Source organism: Neolamprologus multifasciatus, chromosome 14 (assembly GCF_963576455.1).
Source record: "Neolamprologus multifasciatus chromosome 14, fNeoMul1.2, whole genome shotgun sequence".
NCBI lineage: Eukaryota > Metazoa > Chordata > Actinopteri > Cichliformes > Cichlidae > Neolamprologus > Neolamprologus multifasciatus.
The window spans coordinates 21,123,134-21,130,525 of NC_140452.1; positions in this window are offsets into that span (position 1 = coordinate 21,123,134).

A 7,392-nucleotide genomic window follows, 5' to 3' on the forward strand; every position below is an offset into this window, starting at 1 on the left:
TGGGCACACATGTTTTTTTCTTCTTTTTATTCTGCTCAAAGTCAGTATAAAAGGCACAGAGAACATCTGTATTTGCTGGCCTGATGAGATAATCTGCTAAGAAGAGAATAAAACAGAGTCAAGGACAGACATGAAGGGAACATTAAAAGACACTGGCTGTAAAAGTTTGGCACTTCTCTTAGAAATCTACCCTCAAGCAGCAATAAAATAGAACACTGATAATAAAACATTTCCTCACCCCTGAATAACTCAGCATTAATAAATATAAGATCTAAGTTCTTTTAAATAATTGCACGATTAGGCTGCTAAAATGGTTCTGAGTTATTTTGAGACCAAATGAAATCTAATTTCACTTCTGTTTGCTGAATCACAAGCGGTGGTTCAGGTCAATTGGCAGAAATGGTGACAGAGCAATGCTGAAAATGAAAGCACACATCAGTACTCTGTGAGTCTTGGCAGCTTTTATTTCATTCAGATGGGTACTTTCCTTTTTTAAGCTCCACTCCTTCAGGTAGTGATCAACAGTAGCATGCAGATCTTTCTTCTTCACAAGCAAATTTCAGTTTCTTTATGCTGCACAGAGAACATTTAAGATACTTAAAATAATTACACATCTACCAAAATACATTGCTGTCACTATTATTTTTGCCATTGTTAGTTTTAATTGATGGTAAAATTTATATAGCGCTTAATAATACGCAAACGGTAATATGGATTTTTATATTAGCCCTCAGGTTCCTATCAACATCTATCTGGCAGTAATTTAAAAGTCACAGTAAGAAAAGCTTGAGGGCTGGAACAAAATGTTTTTCTGATTAATTTTAATGTAATTTCTTTTTGTTATTACATACTGTGACAGTAGGTTATTTAAAGTTTTGACCACATGCCAATAAAAACACCTGTAAAATGTTTGCTGGCTTTCATTTCACCCACACACTAATGTGTAGGTGCAATTGGGTGTGGAAAAAACAAAAAGGTGCCGCCCTTGCTGTCGTTTTCTCTGTAATTCAATTGTTTAATTAAAAAACTGACAAGGTTCAGTGGGTGGTTATTATGGTTGGCAGCCTGTAGCCATGGCACTACAAGAAAGACAGCAAGAGCTGTTATTTATGGTGTATTCAATACAGAAACACGCACCAGGTACTTTATTACCAACCACTGGATAACGCAAATATCTAACCAGACAGTCATATAGCAGCAACTCAATGCATTTATGCATGTAGACATGGTCAAGACGACCTGCCGAAGTTGATTCTGAGGATCAGAATGAGGAAAAAAGATAATTTAAGTGAGTTTGAACGTGGCGCGGTTGTTGGTGCCAGATGGGCTGGTTTGAGTATTTCAGGTATTTTGCCACACAACCTTCTTTAAGGTTTACAGAGAACAGTCTGAAAAAGAGAAAATGTCCAGTGAGCTACCTACCTGAGTATCGTGTCCATCCCTTTATGACCACAGTGTACCATGTTCTGATGGCTGCTTCCAGGAGGATGTTTTATGTACTCACATGGCCTCCACAGTCACCAGATCTCAATCCAATGGAACACCTTTGGGATGAACGGGTAGAAGAGATTCACATCAAGGATGTGCAGCTGACAAATCTGCAGCAACTATCCGAGGAATGTTTCCAGCATCTAGTGGAATTTATGCCACAAAGAATTAAAGCAGCTCTGACTATGAAAGGGGCCCAACTCAGTACTTGCAAGGTGTGTCCACTGAAGTCGACAGTGAGTGTACGTAATTGTGTTTTTATCTAAAATATATTTCTCATTAATCTGAAATTTAAAGGTTTTTTTTTTTTTGAGTTTGTGTTTGTATCAGGCTTTCTGATTTTCTGACATATGCACAAACTCTCTGTAGGCTATTCCTGAGCAATGCCCTTATAGGAATCTCACCACCCATCAGCACAATGCCAGTACCGAAATGTCATCACAACCTAAGATATTATCTTTAAAGCAAAAGTTTACTCACTGATATCCCTTTTTTAAAAAAAACTTTGAAAAATACCTTTATCTTTGCAGATATCAGGGGCTTTTATTTTTTACACAACTCATGTTTGCCTCAGGCAATAACACTGATCGCTCTTTTCTGCAGAACTGATTTGACTTCATGTACTCATACACACACACACACAAACACACACACACACACACACACACACACTGGAGAATGCTCTGGGTTGTCAACATTTTAATTTCATGAAAGGTTTTACACTGGAATCATAACATTGGTCTTCTTGGTAAGTTACACCCATCGGAGACTAAAACCTGTTTTTACAGATCATCCTGCATTGAGACATAACCAATCTTTCAACTTTTTCAATCAACCACATTCAGGGATTTATTCTTGGGCTATTTTGGAGTTAGGTGGAATGACGTCCAACATTCCCACTACCAAATCAGTTGACCTAATGTGCAAGATAATGTAACTGTTGTAATGACCACATCTTAAAATACAAATTTAATTTCTACCTTAGAAACTGTAGTAGGTCTCTGGAGGTCTGTAGTCATTGAGGCTGTCTATACCAGTCTTTTTGGGGATGGAAATGATGGTGGAGGCCTTCAGACAGGTGGGAACGTGGCACGAGTCAGGGAGGGGTTGAACAGCCTGGTGAGGACCTCTGCAGGTTGGTCCTACATTTATTAAGAGGAGCTTACGGTCCTCTTTTACTTTTTACAGTGTATAGTGTTATATGTCACTATGGATTTTCCCAATACATAGTAACATGTAGCTTACTGGGGATAATACACGTGTAGAGACAGACTGTGTTTTGATCTAAATTGCATTTCTGCCTCTTCTTATGTTTTTCAATGAATATCCTACAAGGAATAGCTGAAAATCAGAACAATCTACATCTGTATCCAAACTTTGCAAAACCTAATATATATCAGATTGAGAGGTAATCAAAAAATACATTTGTCTGGATTTATATTATTGTTCTATGTTGTCTTCTTTGTTATAACATGTTCAGGCCTCCATCACTGACCCTTGGCATCATGTAATCTCTGACCAAACTGACATGTGGGATCATATTCAGGTAATAAAGCATGCATGAAGCAATGTCCTTATTTACCTTCACAGGAGACAAAGTGGTGTTGTGTCAGCGGTGCTGTACTGGGATACAGTGCATACCTTTGCTTGTGAGTACCTCGCTGCATGTTATCCTTTTCCCATTGATGGGCATCATGGAATATAGCAGTACCATATAACAGGCACGTTTTTAGCTGCTATATATTTAAACTGTTATAATGTCTGTGTGCATTTATATGTATTTGTCAGCGACTGATAATTGTTTCTCCCAAAATCCTTTTACTGCTCGCTCTTTCTTTGTTATGTCTGCAATTCATTATTTTGGGTTCTGTGGATTGTAAATGTTACAACTCTGAAAGAATAGAAAGGATTATGAAAGCAAGAAGACATACCAAACAATCAACGGAGCGATCAAAGATGAATATAAAAGCATGGAGCATGCGCTTGTTATAGTCACATTTCTGGTTTTGTCTGAGTTCATACTTGGCTGAAACCACTGTGCTCCTTAACAAAGACAAACTCTTGGCACAGTAGTTGCTTATTACACAGCTTTGGATGTGTACCGATCACCAAATAGCGACATCTTGTATCAGTGCGGGCTGTTATTGTATCTTCGTGGTCAGATGTTCAAATGAATGATTCACTCAACCTGGTAATAATTGCTTCTCTAGTCTTTTGGGTTTATTAACACGTTTCTAGGAGCTTTATTTTTAGACCCATTTGCTGAAATAGAATCGTGATTTTTTTAATTTAAATGGTAAATGGTAAATGGCCTGTATTTGTATAGCGCTTTTACTAGTCCCGCCTAGGGACCCCAAAGCGCTTTACACGTCCAGTCATCCACCCATTCACTCTCACATTCACACACTGGTGGAGGCAAGCTGCAGTTGTAGCCACAGCTGCCCTGGGGCAGACTGACAGAAGCGAGGCTGCCATATCGCGCCATTGGCCCTTCTGGCCAACACCAGTAGGCGGTAGGTGAAGTGTCTTGCCCAAGGACACAACGACCGAGACTGTCCGAGCCCCGGCTCGGACAGTCTGAGCCAGCAACCTTCCGATTACAAGGCAAACTCCCAACTCTTGAGCCACGATCACGAATTTAATATAGGAAATTAGGCATACGATGTTCTGTGGCCAGAATAAGACCATCATTGTTGCTCTGCACCCTCTCCACTTTACCCCTGATGCTGTGGGAAGTCCAGAGGTCACCTAATGAGATCAGTATAGTTGTTTATAACAGGTATAAAGTTATTAACACTTTTATGATAAAAAGATGACTGGCACTTTTTCAGGATCAGATTTTAAAGGTATGAAATCTGACACTGAAGGTTTATCGGCTCTATTTTATATGAGTCTTCCTGTCCACTTGAAATGGAACCATCGTTACATTTGTGCTTTCATTTGCAGAGTCACACTGACACGGTTATGATGAGCAAGCATCATAACAGCACAAGTCAGCTTGTTTTAGGAGGATAAGAGGAGCGATTCTAAAGTAAGAAGACTTTTCATACTGCGGTTATACAGGCAGCACAAAGGAAAGTGTGCTTTTCACTGTTGCGTCACAGTTTAACCTCTGTAACTTCTCTCTTAAAGATAAAAACACAGCTTTTTTACGATTTATGCTGTTTTCTGTAACAGCCAAAGATACAGTCAGTTACTTTTACCGCCTGTGACAACTCATCTCGCTGATTCAGTGCTTTCTAATTAACTTTATCCCAACTCCTTGCAGAGATGTAGCCTGATAGCCTCAAGGTCAAGCCTGTGCAGCAGTTCCTGCTGTGCTGTTCATCAGACAAACTACTTCAGTGTCAAAGATTAATTTTTCTTCCTTGGTAACTTAAGTTGAGCATGTCTTGCTCCTGCTTATGAGCAACAAGGCCTTGGTGCTCCTCAAAAAGCTGAAACATCAGTGTGTTTTGCACACAGAAAGGTGACATAATGATTAACACACACTTGGTTTAAAAGGTGTGATGCAGACTTTCGGGTGCCAATAGTCCATTAGTCACTTTGGGAAAGTGGAAAAACCTGTTGAAGTGCAAACCAAGTTACAACTACACATTAACAACTGATTTGGCAGCTTTCTTGTGTTTCATCTTTGCGAAATACATTCATTATCTGGAGACAATATAGAGGAAGGCTTTCGGACAGAAAATAAACAGCTATCGAGATGCTTTTGATGTTATTGTATTTCTTTGTCTCCTTGTTCTTGTCGTGGTTCCACGGAGCATCCTTTATGCTCCGCTGAAGATGATTTGCATTTGCCAGATGTTCATCAAGACCATATTTTTATAAAGATAATGCAGTCTATTAATATTTGGATGTTGGGATCAAGAAGTCTGAAATTCCACTGTGGATTGAAGAAAGAAGAAAAAGAAAGAGATTAATCTCTTTGGCATTTCAACATTGCTGTGTGTGTGCTGGTGGCCACATTCACTGAACGTTCCAGCAGTGTTGTTACCACCAAGGTCTTCGTACTTATACTGGCCTTCATGGTGAGACACAACATGACACTAACAAGAACAATAAGAAGAAGTATATCATGAAAACCTTTCAAACAAGCCCACAACATAGTGATTATGACTCTCAGAGGCAGAGATACAAATCACTTATATCTCACTAACCTTTAAATGTATTAAAACTTCAATAGGTTCATCTTGGTTTTGGTCATTTGTGACTTAAAAAAGTGTATTGCAAAACAAAAAGCTTTACAGCATGGCCATGCACATCATTTGGCTGTTATAGTATTTTAATGTTTGTATAGATTTACATACAAAGCTCTATAAGTGAGCATGTTGATATGCATACAGGGTTTTGGATAAAGATTATATCCAATTTTTTGATAAGCAGCTTATATTAATCCTCATATATCTGATCTTTATTATCTAATTGCATGGCCATAATATCCTGAATATTACCATGGAAACTGATCTCAGGAAGCTTAAGCAGCAAATGCAATGTGAACGTGCCTCTGTGGTTTGATAAATTGCCATCGATCTTATTAGAAGGTTGATGGTGTTAACAAAACATTGCATTGTCTCGGGTCAAGCATTAGACATAATTTGTTTTCTTCGAGCGAAGGCAGCAATCATCCCGCTGGAGTCATAACAGCCATCATAGCCACTAACGCGGGGAACATAGCCACGTTTCAGCTGAGTGCATTTCCAAGCTGGGCTAATATTAGCAGTACTAATTATTTGAAAAACATCTCCTACTTTTGCAGGACTGCAACAACGAGGCTTGCAGCTGTCTTTGTAGTTCTAATCAAAGCTCCTTCATGTGGCCTGATAGCCACTGAGGCCTCTTACTGGGTGACAACACTCAATCAATTTTCAAATTTTCTGTTTTACAACAAGCAGGTTACAAACTTACAAAGTAAATAACAAACAGTTCTTTACTTGTATTTCTGGGCAGAAAAAATAGTTTTAGTGGTTGAATGTTATGCTTTATTAATTTCTGACCTCTCAGAAAAGTCTGTTGTGCAGGTATAAAACTGTGCATTCAGTTTGTTATTTGCCTAACCTGGTAAACATGGTTTTGATATAGTTGATATATATATAAAAATGAAGTAGATTGTTCATTTGAATGTTTTTGATTTTAGATATAGGGGATTTGTATAATCTTTATTACTCATATTATGAACAATCCCCCCTTTTTTTGCAATATAGATAATGATTTTAGGGTTAGCCCCAATTTAAGCACGGTGAAATCAGTGAAAAATAGAGAACATGGAGCAAAATGTGGCCCGTAAAATATCTTAATTCACTCAATATTGAAATGCTTTTTGAAATGTTATGTTTGCTGTATTTTAGATGGGCTCTTTCAGTGTCCACAACATCGATATGAATTTGCACTTGATTCCCAAGCAGCATCATTTTAGTTTATTTTGATTTAATGATACTTTATTGACCCTTAATTGGATGAGCAGAACAGAATGAATAGATGGATGGACATTTTATTGTGTTTGCATTTTATACATCTTACATAATGGTTCACATTAGGTCTACTGACAGGATATCTATATAAAAATGGCTTCATGGGGATTGCTGTTCCTCTGTTCAACCTCAGTACAAATTGTGTTTTTGGTATTAAGCATACATGTCAAACTGCAATTCTGTCAGTATGGTTAGATTGTACACGTGGTAGTACACAGAAATGTGATAATCAAACTTTTGATTATTGGATCAAAGGTAGAATATTTAACTTACTTAAAGAAAGCACATCTTTACAATAGCGACACTGCAGATCCAAGAGTTGTAGTTACTTTTAAATCTAATGATGGGCTCAAATCTCATTGCCATCTATAGGATTATGACCACTGACCCCTCGGCTGATTTAAGGAGAGCCATGGGAACAGGAGGCAAATCC